The 15,790-nt window shown below is 34.2% G+C and overlaps 1 protein-coding gene across 4 annotated transcripts in view; it reads left to right on the forward strand.

Moving 5' to 3' along the window:
- The first annotated feature begins 5,820 nt into the window (after positions 1-5,820).
- The window catches only part of Scmh1 (Scm polycomb group protein homolog 1), a 178,450-nt gene continuing 168,480 nt past the window's right edge, over positions 5,821-15,790 (forward strand). Inside the window, exons 1-2 of one of the 4 annotated variants that reach the window (XM_023706200.1) lie at positions 5,821-5,931; positions 9,089-9,138. The gene's annotated coding sequence lies outside the window, so the exon portion shown is untranslated. Of the gene's footprint in view, positions 5,932-9,083; positions 9,139-15,790 lie in introns of those variants that run through there. The other 3 variants (XM_023706201.1, XM_023706195.1, XM_023706196.1) reach the window with 3 other exon arrangements.

Genomic DNA, 15,790 nt, shown 5'->3' on the forward strand with positions numbered 1-15,790 from the left:
TTCAAATTTAGACATAAAATGTATGTAGAAGTACAAAGAAGACAAGTTATTTCTAATACTCTGATACACTAAGGAAATCCTGTTTTGCTTGCTGTTTTTCATTTAACTTGACCTATGAAAGACTTGGGTTGAATTTCATATTGTAGGAACTGTTAGTGAAAATTGTCAAGTAAAAGGAAAGCCCTATCTCTTAAAAAAGACTGTGAACAATTAACCTGCCCAGAAATCCACCTCGATATCTGATGTTTCTCTCTGTCTCCTCCTCTAATTAAGATTGTTATTCTTTATGCACCAGCATTAATGATAATAAAATTTCTTGTTCTGTGTGTAAAAAAAAAAAAAAAAGAAAAAAAAAGAAATAATCTCTCAGGTAAAAAAGAAATGACAACTATCATGAAAGAATTGCTCAGCATATCTAAAGGAGACATAGACAAAAAAAGAGGATAGAAAAATGATGGGAACTTTAAATGGACAATACAGGAAAGAATTTGAATGCATGAAATATTCAGAGATATCTAGGAAATTTAAAAAATTCCACTGGCAGTTGGCAAAACTACTTGAACAAAACTGAAGATAGACTTTCAGACCTTGAACACAGCATTGCAGCTAGCAATCACAAAAGGAAAGATATCTTGAACATAATGGAATCAGGAAATAATTCAACAGCTATAAGGTGATGAAAAGAAAAACAATATAAGACTGATAGGTATCAACAAAAAAGCAGGAGACAACACATAACATTAAAAAAAGTATTTTCAGAAGTAATAGCTGAAAATTTCCCAAGTGTGGAAAAAGAATCTAACATACAGAGAAGTGAGGCATATAAAACTCCAGCTAGCCATATACAAAACAAATCTGTAACCAGACATAATAATCAAGATCCCAAAAATTCAGCAAAAGAATAGAATATTAAAAGCTGTTAGAGGGGCTGGCGGGATAGCTCAGCAGTCTAAAGCACCTGCTTAGGCAGTTCATAGTTCTATCCCTGGTAACACAGTCCCTTCCACCCCCTCACCCCCACCCTCAGGGCAGGCTGAGCCAGCCACACACAAAAAAAAAAAAAAAACTGCTAGAGAAAGAAACAAATCATCCATAAAGGAAGGTACATCAGAATCCAGAAGATTTCTCAACACAAACCATCAAGTCAAGAAACTTAGAGTGAAGGATTTCAAGTCCTGAAAGAAAACAATTTCCAAGCCAGATTGATGTACCCTGCAAAACTATCTTTAAAAATTAATGAAGAAATAAGATACTTCCACGACAAAGAACTGAAGAAATTCATGACTACTAAACCCTACAAAGAGTACTAAAAGCTATTTGAAAAACAAATTTTTTTAGAAAGCCACAATTTCAAGGACAACAGAAAGGAACCACCAGAGCAAGCAATTAAACAGAAGGAGAAAGTAGACAACAAACAGCAGGAAAATAACATGAGAAAGATAAGCCAATACAGGGCCAGTGAGATAGCTCAGTGGGCTAAGCACCTGCTTTGGCAAGTGCAGGGACCAGTGTTCAATCCTTTGTCCAGCATGTCATGCTGGCCCAGCCCCCAGGGCATTCTGAGCTGCCAGATGAGTTTAAGCTCTAATCTCAGTGCTAGAGAGGCTGAAAACAAGAGTATCACTATGAGTCTGAGCTGTATAGTGAGAGCTTGTCCCAAATACATAAAAAAAGAAAAAAAAAAAAAAAAGATAAGCCAATACATGTCAGTTATAACCATTAGTGTAAATGGCCTCAGTTCACCAATTAAAAACAGACTGGCAGAGTGATTCAGAAAACAAAATCCAACAATATACATATACAAGAAACACATTTAACTCAAAAAGAAATTTATAGACAAAGTCAAAGGATGGAAAACAATATTCCATATGACAGAAACCCAGAAAAATCAGGGGTAACTATTCTGATTGCTCATAATGTGAACTTCAAACCAAGAATTATCAAAAAAGAAAAGTCACTACATATTAGGGGAATATTGCAAGAGGAAGAGATAATAATCATAAATGTATATGCACCAAATGTGACTGCACCTAACTATATAAGACAGATAGACAAATTTTAGTAGACATGCAAGAAAAGTCAAATAGGCAATAATACCACCATAATGGGGGAATTTAACACCCCATTGTCCCAAAGAAATAGATCAACTAGATAAAAAAACTCAGCAAAGTAATTACAGAACTGAGCCAAACTTGTGACTAAATGAACTTAATAGACTTTTACAGTGTATTCCAGCCAACAACAGAATACATATTCTTCTCACCTGCACTTGGGACATTCTCTAAAATAGACCATATGCTAGCACATCAAACATGCTTAAGTAAATGCAAAGGAATTGAAATTATCCTATGCATATTATCTTGACCATGGTGTAATGAAATTGGAAATCGACAAAAAATTTGCGAAATGTCCATAAACACATGGAAATTGAATAACATCCTCCCAAACAACCAGTCGATCACAGATGAAATTAAAGAAGAACTTAAACAATATTTACAATAAATGAAAATGCAGATACAACTTACCAGAATCTATGAGACACAGTAAAAACTATCTTCAGAGGGAAATTTATAGCTGTGAATTCTCACATCAAGAAAACAGACCAAAATAATTTCTGACATTGCCAGTTAAACAGAAGACCCAATGCTATTATGGGCTACTGGACTCTTTTAGAATATTTTGCTGAGTTTACACACCTATAATATTCAAGAACGGAACTTAGAAAAAATGGGGTATACCGATGAATGTCCATTTTGTATCTGTGTATTCAAAGAGGTTGGGATAGATATATAGTTGCATTCTCTTAATGAATAGAATGATTTGTTCTAATGGTGTTTGTAAATAGGATCACAAGTCCGCATCTTGTACAGCAATTAACCACTAAGAAGAATATATGCAGTGTATTATTTTTTGAAACTGTACTTCCGATGTGATTTGAAACTGTCTCATTGCTGTTTATCAATAAAACTTTGGAAAAAAAATAAAAAAATTAAAAAAAAAAAAGAAAACAGACCAAGCACAAACAGCCTTATGCTGTACCTCAGGCTTCTAGAAAAAAAGAGCAAGTCAAGCCCAAAGCCAAAGAAGGGAGGAAATTATAAAAATCAGCAGAAATTAATGCCATGGAGATGAATAAAACAGTACAAAGAATTACTGAATCGAAGCAAGGGCCAACCAGATAGCTCAGGAGATTAAAGCATCTGCTTAGGCAGACACAGGGACAGTGGTTTGATCCCCCAGCATATTGTGCCAGCCCTGCCCCTGGGGCATGCTGAGACTGCGAATGAGACTGGGTATGGTGGCGCATGTCTGTAATCCCAATGCTTGGGAGGCTGAAAATAGGAGAATCACTACAAGTCCAATCTGTGTAGTAAGCCCTATAGATGCTGTACTAATAAAAAAAAAAAAAAAATCAAAGAGTTAGTTCTTTGAAAGAATAAATCAAGTTGATAAACTGGATGTGGGTTTGTCTGTATAACCTTTATTTTGAGGCTTGATCCTTTTATACCTAAGTTATTGAAAGTTTATATTGTGACAGGATATTGAATCTTATAAAATGCTTTTTCTAATCTGTTGAGATGACCATATAATTTTTATCTTTCATTCTTCGATTCTGTACATTACATTTATTGATTTGTATATTTTAACCCATCCCTGCATCTCGGGGATGAGTACAACTTGGTTATGGTGAATGACCTTTTGATGTACAATATTCTTGAATATTTTGCATTTATGTTCATCAGGTATGTTTATCTGCAGTTGGTTTTGTTTTGGTCATGTATCTTTTCATACTTTTAATATCAATATTAATGCTGGTCTCATAAAGTGAATCTATGAATTCACTCCCTCTCAGTTCTTTGGAACAATTTGAGAAAAATGTACATTAGTACTTAAAAATATTGATAAAGTTGAGCAGTGAAGCCATCAGGTCTTGGATTTTATTTTAAGAGGACTTATATTACTGGTTCAATCTTCCTAGTTTTTATTGAGTCTCAGATTTCCTGTGTCTTCATGGTTCCATTTTATTTTGATACATATTTATGCATAGATATATATTATATATGTAGGTCAGTGTGCAGAAATGTATCCATTTCTTCTAGGTTTTCCAACTTGTTGGCATATGTGTACTTGTCCATAATAATCCCTAATGATGCTTTGTATTTCTGTGGTATAAGTTATGATGTCTTCTTTTCCATCTTTAGTTTTTTTTAATTTGGTATTTATCTTATTTCTGGGTTGATTTAACTAAAGATTTGTTGATTTTATTTATCTTTAAAAAAAACCTTTGTTTTACAGATCTTTTGTGCTTTTAAAGCTTATTTTCTATAGTTCTGCTCTGAGATTTGATATTTCTTCTGCTAATTTTGCATTTGGTTTGGTCTTGCTTTTCTAGTTCCTTGAGATATATCTCATCTTATCAGCTAATAATGTGTAACTCAGGTGTTTGAGAGAGCCCTACAAACCCTCACTCATAGTTGTAGGTCCTGTCTTCCTTGCCATTACTCATATTGTTTTTAGCCCTGGGTAGACTTTTTCAACTTAGCAAGGCTTCAGTCCAGGCTATAGACAGAATGAAGATTATTTTTAGGAAAGCCGTATTTTTTTCCAGTGCTTTCATGTTAACTAGCTTACCTCAGAGCCAATGTTTTTCAATATGCATTGATATGCGTAGATTATTTATAATTACCTTTTATTTAAATTGACAATCTGATTGGATAATATCTAGACTATATTGGTTGTTAAATATTTTGTATCGCCCCTATTTTATATTAAGCTTGCCTTTTCTCACTCCTTCCCTCTCTTCTGTCTCCAGGCTGGCCTTGAATTTCTAAGTTGAAGCAGTTTTGCTGCATGCTGCTTCCAAAATACTGGAACTACTGGTTATACCACTGTGCTTGGCTTGCAGTTACATTTTTGATAGAGCCTGATTGAAGTTCATATGTATGGTCAATACACATCTCATCCTGTGTTTTTCCTATCAAATCTCTTTGCAGTATACTTCCATAACTATGACTCTCAGAATAAACCAGACCAACTTGAGCGGCTGTCTTATACCTCTGTATAAGGATGGCTATCCTTTCAATGTGGTTTAGAGGAATCTGTATGGTTCTGTTTACAATTTTGACTCAGTTAATTCTGTATTTCAGGGATTGTCATTTGTACCATTCTTCTTCCACATATTGACTTTGGTATTTTGGTATTCTTTTGGTTAACAGTAGTACAGGCCTGCTCTAGTTTGGTCAGTGTTAGTAATTTCCAAACCTTATTGATTGTTAGAATCAACTGGAGAAAAATTTTTAAATTGAAAATCTCTATATCAAACATCCCAAAATAAGTAAAGAAAAAAAAATACATACATATAGAATTAGGATCAACAGATGATAGACAATAGGAATTCACAATTTTTAAAAGTTCTCTATGAGAGCTGGGGGTGTAACTCTATGGTTTAATGGTGGGTAGTACATAGAAGCCCCTGGGTTTAATTCTCAGCAAAAGAAAACCAAAAAACCCCACACTACCGTAGATTATTCTGATACTGTTTCTTGTTGCCTATTTCAGCAAATGACTTCTAATTACTAGTTTATTTGCCCGGGCCTAAAAGCTGGGCGTGATTTCTAAGATTATTTTTTCTTATTTTCAGTTCATTGCTGGGATCTATGAGGACTAAATATCTAATGGATCTTTACATCCCTCTACAACACCAATTCCTTTATTTAGGCTGTGATAATTCTTCTTTTGGACCATTATATCACCTCCCCAAATATTTTTGTGCTTCTGCTTCTTTGTCTCATCTCCTACCTGTATTATTGTTGCAGCAGTGAGTGAAACACTCGCAAAAGACCAAAAGCATAGGGAACAAAGATGCTTTATTGAAACCCAGCAGCTGACACCCTGATGCTGAGTCAGGAAAAACAAAATGTTCACGCCGAGGTTTGTGTTTGGACTTTACTTCCAGGTTATATGCTTTTCAAGTTTCTGTAGAAACCACTTCACCTTATTACCTCATTCTCAGAAATTTTATAAGAATGCCACATATTTGTCACAAGGTTTACATTTTCCAGATACTGTTGGCCATGGGTCATTGTGGTTTAACGTTTACCCTACTCCCTAATTTGTTTTAACTATTTGTCCTTATCTTTATGACCTTGTTTTTCTCTTAGTGTGTTTATGGTTAGCTAAATGGGAAGGGGTTGTAGAGAGTTTATCTACAGGTAAGTGAACTTAAGTAACTTTTAAAATAGAGTTACCAAAGAAAACGGAGTCTCTTTTCCCTATCAGTATTGGTACAAATATGTCAGCTCTCTGTCTAAAATCCCCCAGTGGCTTTCCATTGCTCTTATTGTACGAATCACATTTTCCCTTGCATAGGGAAAAGAGTCTCATGTAGGACCACTATCCCCTAGCTAAGATCCAAGCGCATTAACTTCTTTTTTGTCTCTGGAGTCACTTTTCTGTCTCTGAGATTTTGTAAATGTTTTTTGTTCTGACTGGAAAAAGCTTTCCCTGGCTGTTGATCAGTTTTCTCTCACCTGGAAAATCACTTCTTTATAGAACACCAGCCCCCTCCCCCATTATCCTTTCATAGTCTTATTTCTGTTTGAACACCTAATCACAAAATGTAATTATTTGTTTACTTGTTTAAAAGTACCATGGAAGTGAGAGTCTTGCTAATCTTATTTCTAATTCCTACTATAGTGCTTGGCATATAATAGCATTCAATAAATACTTGTTGAAAGATGAATCTTTTCTGCTACCATCATAACCCAAGCTTCTAACATCTTTTCCCTAAATTATGGTACCTAAATTTCTTTTCTTTCTTTCTTTTTTTTTACTTTCTTAGGCTTTTATTCTCAACCTTTGAAGCACACAGGGTTTAATGGTTCATTGGATTATTGTTTTACAATTTTGTTTTTTGGGTTTTTTTGAGTTTACCTTAAGTAATGATAGAAGATATACATGGCTGGACACATATGTATAAACTTTTCAGCACCATTTAATGATAAAACATCATAGTATTTCCTAATGCTTTGTGAAAATAAAAAAAGTAAGTACACAATTTTACAAAGAAATTTAGAAATCAAACTATATGCACATTGTAACATGATAATCCTATGACTTTTTCTCATTTTCTTTCATTACCTTTTTTAATACAAAAATTTATTTTTTTAAATGTACCTGCATTTCTGTTTATAACTTCTTTGCTGGTTCTCCTTCCATCAATCTTTCATGTTGGTTTTTTTTTTTTTCCCAGAACTGGGGATTGAACTCAGGCCCTTGAGCTTACCAGGCAAGTGCTTTTTCATGTTGATTTTAAGGGTAAACTTTAAAATTTTTTGACATCTGATAATTATACAATTTTCCTTACATATTTCATATACTTTTTGTTTACCTTAATGTAGCTTATAGAACTATTTTTATAATTGCTTTAAAATTTTTGGCAATATAGCCATAACACAATTTACTGTTTTAATTATTTTAAAGTATATAGTTTAGTGGTATTGAGTAGTCACATTAAAAACAATGTAACTTGCCACCACTGTCCATCTCCAAAACTTCTTTCATATTATAAAATTGAAACTGTATAAATATTAAATAAGTCTACTTTCTCACCTATCCCCAACACATAGCAACTATTATTCTACATTCTGTGTCATGAATTTGACAGTCTACTTCATATGGATAAAATCATATTATATGATTCTATGATTCTGACATTTAGCCCACTCATCTGTAGTCTACAGAGCTATAAACTATATCATAACTCATATTTTTTATTTCTTAACACTTTCCTATTTGCTTTCTGTGCATCAACTATACTGTCTTTTCTCTGTTCTGTGGGCTGTTCATGCCTGTCCCACCTATCCTATCCTCGTTCTTGTATTCTTTGTCATGGATGCTGATATGGTTTCAATATGTCATTCTGAAAGCTTTGTATACTGGAAGCTTGGTTCCTAGTGTAGTCATGTTAAGAAGTAGTAAGATCTAGTGGGAGGTCATTAGGTTATCAGGGATCAGATTCTCCTTGAAGGGATTGCTGTAGGTCTTCTGGGACCTCAGTTGCTCTCTAGCTTTCTGTCTTGCCCTATGATCTCCCTCCTGTACATATTTCTTCCACGGTTATGCCATTGATAACGAAATCTTTACTAGTGCCCAACTGATACCATCATCGTGCCCTTGAGCATCTAGAGCTGTGAGCTAAACTTTTTTATGCTAATGTCAGCTATTATTGTGGTAATGGAAAATGGCTAATAAAATGTTCTTTCTCCTCACTTACCTGATTCATCCTAGTCATTCTTTGAATTTCAACTGAAATTAACTTCTTTAGGGAATGCTCCTTTGATATCTCTGAATCTCTACAATGCATGATTTCTTAGTTCTATATGACTTTTCTTTGTAGTACTTCTCAAAGTATTAAATGAATTCATCTATTTGTATTTTTTAACCAGTTAATATCTCTCATGATAGCAGGATGTATTTTAGGTCATATCTCCAGCAACCAGTAAGAAAGTAGGTATTTCAGTAAATAGTATTACATACTACATATAATAAATAATAACTAAATTTGCTAACTAGATTCAGTCTGATAATTGATAGATTAATGTCTTTTACTCTCAAAATCTACTTCTACATCTCACCTTTCCTTGACTAATTTATACTGATCTTTTTTTTTTCTGTAAATTTAAAAGTTATCACTCATTTTTTGCCAGGTACTTCACACTTCAGTCATCGTTATGTCACCTGAAATTTTCCCTATACAGTCACTAGAGTAATTTTACTAACTTTCTAATTTATAAATCTAAACTGTTGTGAAACCTCTAGGATGATGCTTCTCAAATGGTATGTGATAAGGAGCAGTTTTGGTTTTTTTCTGTTTACCTCTACTTTTGTAAAAGATATAAACAATTGGATAATTTTTTTAAAAAATCAAAATATAAACTTCAAAAATGTATTAGCTCTAGTGACAGAAGTTACCCTGTATATTGTTATAGAAATTTCTCCGCTTTTCTGTATTTATTAAGAACAATTAAGTGGCTTTCTGATGACAGTCACACGTTGATTAGTGCCACTGCTTTTTGTCTTTACACAGGGGCATCAGAGAGGAGATGTCAAGGTGAGACTGAATGGACCACTTCCTTGGTACACTTTAATCAAATATAGTTGTTATATTTGAAAAAAGAAAGCTTGTTTTAAGATGGTTCTTTGATCTAAAAAAGATTTTAAAACTTCTTTTCATAAGCTGATTCCAATCTAGTTTCCTTGGGCTGCCAGAATATGAAAGAGGCAATAAAGGATCTTTGAGTACAGGCCTCAGAGGATATGGCCTTTGCCAACACCTTGATTTCAGATTTCCAGCCTCCAGAACTATAAGACAATACTTTTTTTTCAGTACTGAAAACTGAACCTAGTACTTTTGCATTGAGCTGTATGCTCTGCTTTTATTTTAATACAGGGTCTTTATAAGTCACTCAAGCTGGTCTAATAGTCTTTTTACTGCAGCATACTAGAATGCTATCATTGCAGGCTTGTGCTGTGACACAGGGCTGAGAGAATACGTATCTGTTATTTTAAGCCATTCAGTATATAAAACTTTGTTACAACAATCCTGGGAAGCTAAAACAGTGATGATACCTGGAGTACTGAACCACTGATGAAAGGCATTGAGCACCTTCTATCTCCCTCTCTACCTATCCATTTTTTTTTGTTGTTTCTTTCTCTTTTAGATTGTATTTGTATCTAGTTGCACTGAAAAATTTACTTTTGTTATATTAACAGCTTCTGATTTGGCTTTGTTTTATCTGAGGAGATCAGCCTTCAATAAAGATGCAGTAGAGATACTCTATTAGGACAGACTTCTAAAAAGACGGGGACTTTAGTTTTATAAACTTTGTTTCTGCCTACAATCAGTTCTTGGTTTTTTCTCTTCATGCATACTCTTATAATTTCTGAACCCATCATAATAAAGCTAGACAAATCCCAGTGGTACTTCAGTTGCCCTACATACATAGTGTTCAGTAAATGAATTTCATAATGAGTTACTTGCCAGTACTTCTCATGAAAATCTACACTTTTTAGTTTTGAGATTCCTTTTTTTTAGAACACACCTTTTCCTTGTATAAATGAGTGTCTATATTTTGAGGGGTTCTACTTAGCACCAGTATCAGTATTTATATCTTAGAAGATACTCTATTAAAAGTATTTTGTATTGAAAAAGACATATCCATGACACTATCATTGAGAAACTAGCTCTAGTGATAAATAAGAGAAATTAGTTGCCAGTTCTGTCATTTCAATTTGTTTTGCTTGTACTGAGCTCACTAAGAAATTGTCACAGTGGTAATACAAAAGAAATGAACTTTCTAGAGGCCCAGTTGGGGCAGAGTGTGTCAAGACACTTCAAGACTTTCAGGGCAGCTTCATTGTTGTACACAGTTCAGTTAAAGAGTTTCAGGCTTGTATAACACAATTAAAAGGAAAGCGAGAACTTGAAGATTGGACAACGAGGAGAGGGCAAGGAGAAAAGCTGGGAAACAGGACAGGGACAAAGCCAAACATTTATATGCACAAGATGGGCAAGGCAGTGATCCTGAGAAACATCAGCAAGTTTTTGAAACTAGCAGTTAATTGGTGGGATTCTCAACCTGACTAACTATGCATGCTGATTGATAACCTGTGAACCAAGCAACTGCACTAAAGATAGCAATGTGTAATACAAGGGTCATGCTTGGAATATCTGTCATTCTGGTCTTCTAAATATGTACTTCTTGTGATGACATACCAGTTAGTACCATACTGTCTCACTAGTAAAAGTTGTTTTTTTTTTTTTTTAAATGGGTAATGAAAAAAAGACATAAGAAAAAGAAAAACTGTCACAGGACTGTCCTGCTACAATACTGTATATGGCTAGATTTCTAAATTTCTGTGTAAAAATATGTAATTGTTTATTCATATTCTTTAAATATTTTTTCATTTTTTAAATTTTTATCTCCATATTCTGTAGGGACTTAATGTTTAGCATATTAATACTTGGTGGAAAATACCTGTTCCATGTTATGCCTAAGATGTTTGATATTCAGACAGATAGTGAAGTTAAATCCAACTGCATAAGATGTAGGATAATAATAAACTTCTCTTCTGGAGGGTTAACAACCTAAGTTTGCAGACCAAAAATTAGAGAAATAGAAGGGCTGCAAGGACAGCCAACAATTTGACCGTAGCCTTTCAAGGTCAGTGAAGACTCAGGACATAGGAGAACCTATACTGTAACATCATGTAACTCAGTTGTGTCCCAAATTTTCTGATCAAGTAGATTATGGGTCCACAGAGGAAAGTGATCGATGATGTAGAGTGTGCCTAAGGAGAGTCGCGTGGAGAGGAAACTTTCTCTCAGGCTTTCACAGAGAGCAAATTGGTAAAGCAATGGCCACAACTCATCCACATGACTGACTCTGACAAAGGATCTGCAAACTGTGGTACAGGGTTACCGGATAAATCGGATAAATCCTGAGGGTACTTGACTGACCTTACCAGATACAAACGTTACATTTCTTGTTGTACAGGTCTTGCTTTATCTTGGTCTTAACCATCCAGCAGAAAAGTATAAAAACGAGGTATATAAAGTAAAGCCATATTAATATGCTGAGCTGTGAAAGGCTCAAGTCAGCAACTTCTGTGGATAACCCACTAGTATTGTGGACTGCTAGACTGTGTTAGATTGTTTTGCTAAATTCACGCACCTATAATATTTAGATGCCAATGGAATACCCATTTCTGACAGGACTAAACAAAAAAAGGCAATACAAAGGAAGGACCATTTTGTATCTATATATGCAGAATAGTTAGGATAGATATACAGCTACTTTCACTTAATTCAGTGAGAAGAAAGATTTGTAGTAATAGTGTTTGGACAGAGTATTCTGTCTGCATCTTGTACTATGGATAACCACTAAGAAGATAACTGTACAAAATGTATTAATTATTGAAACTGTCCTATTAATCAGTTTTGAAACTATCTCATTGATATTTGTTTCTTAATAAAATATAAATAAACAAATAAAAGAGGTTAAAAAAAAGAGTTTCAGGCTTTTTTTTTTCCATTTTGAAACATTTATGTTTTAAAATCTAAGTCCTGGACTAGGGAGATAGCTCAGTGACATAAGCACCTGCCTGGCAAGTGTAAGGTCCTGAGTTCTATCCCAATACCACAAAAAAAAAAAAAAAAAAAAAAAACCAACTAAGTCCTATTTTAATGTTTGTTATTTTCTTAGTGAATATATTTAAATTCAGTTCAATAAACGATGTTGACTATTATCATCAGAACAGTAAATGAAGCTAAAAAAGTCAGGGGTCAAATCTTAAAGGATTTAGATTTTGGAGTGTTTGCCTAGGATGTTGGTGGCTTTTCAGGTATTTGATGCCTATTATTATCAGGCAGTCTATTAGATCCTAAGGATATAATGATGAATAGAACATCCCACAGAGTTTTCACATCAAGTGGAGAGGAGAAAGATATATTTAAGTGCTATAAGTATAAACCAGTTATAAATGTAGCATAGAAGAGGAGGTAGTTATCTAGGAAAAAAGAGCTAGAAAGAGAGGAAGAGAGGATTTGTTTTCTGAGTTAAAAATGTGAAGAATGAGGTATAAGTTAAGTTGAATTTGGTATACTGTGGGAAAGGTGCCTTTTAGATAAGTTAAGGAACTGCAGATTATTTAGAATAATTTAGGCTAAGGAGGTGAAGAGAGGAAAAGACTAAGTGAAGCTAAAAAAGTCAGGTCAAATCATAAAGGATTTTGATTTTGGAGTGCTTGCCTCAGGTGTTGGTGGCTTTCATCCTATAGACTACATGGATCCATTAAAAAAGATTTTAAGCAGAGAAGCAATATGATCCAATTTGTATTTTCAAGGGGTTGCTCTAGTTACCATGTACACCTTGGGATAGAAGTAGAGAGACTAGTAGCAAAAGCATTGGCTAAGAACTGCTGTGTAAGGAAGGAATAGCAGGACCTAGATTGTTTCTAATCCCCCTTTACCTAAACCTATTAACTTAAAGCCTCTTCTCTGAAGCTTCTTTTTCAGTGAAATGAGAATAGCAGCCTCACTGGTAGATATTGTAGAAAGTATGAAATAACACGCATCAAATTGCTCCAAAGTGTTGCATATAAGTGTGAAATGTTACATTTCAAATTCTATTTTTGTTGAGTTTTCGATAATTTTTTTTTTTAATTTAGTGCAGGGTCTATAGGGTTTCACCGTATAGATCGGACTTGTAATTTTCCTGTTTTCAGCCTCCCAAGCGCTGGGATTAAGGTCGTGCACAGCCACACCCATTCTCAATCATTGCCATCTCAGCACACCCTGAGGGCGGGGCCAGCACGGCAGGCGGGGATCAAACTTCCTGACCCCTGCGTCTGCCTAAGCAGGCACTTTAATCCACAGAGCTATCTGGCCGGCCCAGTTTTTGATAATTTAAGTTTAGATTTTTTTAAGTGCTTTCATTTTCCTGTACCATTCTCAATAAAGCAGAAGATCAGAAAGTTTACATTTTATGTTCACATTAGCATATGGAATATACATATATGTGTATATATATATATGTATATACATATATATGACATTTTCCAAATATTTTTTAAATTAACATAACAAATGCATTTTCCTTGAACACCATATTAGACCTATTGGAGAATCAAAATTAGTGTCTTTGTGTTTTGAGTCAGTGAGCGAGTAGAAAAGATCCTAGTCGGTGATACCAAATCTCTTAGAGATGAGTGCCCACCTGCAACCCAAAACCCACTTATTTATTGCAAAGTGCATTTAAACCTGAATACTGAGGTTTTACTTTGGAAAAAAACAATTCATACATTAGCATATTTTTCCTTAAAAACAAATATGCATGCCATAGATTTGCACGACTGCCTTGCTCAGCAAATGAACTGGTTGAGAAATAGCATTAGAGTATACTCTGCCTGTGTTTCTTCAGCCATTTAATAAGAGTAATGTGAAGAGCTGTTTTCCACCTCGTGTATCTATTGTTATCACATTTTTCCTTAAATAAATATTCATTAGCTGGGTGTGTTATTGTATGCCTGTAGTTCCAGCCCTCTGGCAGGCTGAGATAGAAGGATTATGAGTTTGAGGTCAGTCTGGACAATTTAGCAACTTAAAGGAGACCTTGTCACAAAATTGTTAAAAAGGACTGGGCTTATAACCCTGAATTCAACTCAAAGTACTGGGGGGGAGACACACACACATGCTCTACTATCTTGTATACCTTTTGAAAATAAATGACCAATTATTTAGATGTTAGGTCAGCTTTTGAGCTTATATGCATATTTTGATCCCAGGCTTAATTGGGTGTAGTAGTCACTGATACCCAAATAACTTGATAAAATTATTCTGTGAGCCTTATGTGTGTGCATGTATATGTTTGTGCATGTACGTATGTGCATCTGTAGTTGAGATAATGTCACCTAACATTTATTGGGATAAAATGATGATAATTTATAAAGCACTAACAAATGCTTATTCTTTCCTTTTTTCTCTTTGGTGTAGCCTACTCGTCTTTTCAGTATTAGCCAGTTTTGAGCTTTAAGATAGGAGCTTCATTGAAATATTTTTTAAAACTTACATAACTGTAAAGGAGGAAACTATCTTTTCCTTGCTTATCCTTAGTGTACAACTGAAACGCCTTTAACAAACGACATATGAACAAGAGAAAAACATAACCAAGCTATTTAATGTAAATTTTACATATCATAGGAGCCTTTATAAGGAAATGAAACTGCAAAGAAGTGGTTAGACATTTGTGTTTTCATGCTAGGTTTAATGATGAAGTGGATAGTCCTGGAGAAATAAAATTTGGCAGAAAGGATATGACCTGATGGTAATAAACTAGAGGAAACTCAGTACAGCCTGGCCAGATTCTTCCTGGCATCTTTTTGTCTCCTTATCTCTGAGAATTGGGAAGGAGCCTTCACAGGAGGAAGTCATGTTTTCTGAAGAATAATTTTGATTAATCTATTTTAAAATGTCACATTTACAATAAATTCTTTATAATAAATAGTCCTTGTCTTTCTTTCCTTTTAAGGTTTTTTTGAGTAATAAAAATAAAACTACATATTTTGGACCTAATGTCCTAATGAGCAGCATTGCAGTTGGAAGTGTGAGTGCCTGGAATGAGATACCACCACAGGTTGTAGAATCTCAGAGATCACTGCTCTCCAGGAAAACGGGGCTATTGAGTATGATGATGAGTAAATAGAATTTGTATCTGTTTTTTATTAAAGGCTTTCAGCTTTGATTTTTCTTTTTTAAAAATTCTGTTTAGATTATGTATTTTAAAAATTCTTCCAATTTCTTCTTTTGGTGATACTCTTCACTGTTTTCCAGTGTTGCCAACTAGCTATGTACTCATATTTTAAAAACCTTTTGTGTTTTAAACACATCTCAGTGCATGTATTTGAATGGTTTTTAATCAACTAGAAATTGTTTTTGTGGTGCATGGATCTCCATAAGTTTTAGACTCTTTGAAGAAGCAAATTATATTTATGACTATGTTGCTCAACTCCTAATCTGTCAATACTTTCATGTAATAATCCTGTCAAATTTCATAGTAACTTGTATCAAAGTAGATTATTTTAAGAAGTTTTCCTTGTTTTTTTTTTCTCAAAAAACAACTTATGGGTTAGATTCTTAGAAAAATTTTATGTTTGGAACAGCGTGAATATTGGGATCTAGTACAAGGTAGCAATAGTGAAGACAAATACACATGGAAAATATTAAATTTTA

Source organism: Octodon degus, unplaced genomic scaffold, assembly GCF_000260255.1.
Source record: "Octodon degus isolate 3935 unplaced genomic scaffold, OctDeg1.0 scaffold00245, whole genome shotgun sequence".
Taxonomy (NCBI): domain Eukaryota; kingdom Metazoa; phylum Chordata; class Mammalia; order Rodentia; family Octodontidae; genus Octodon; species Octodon degus.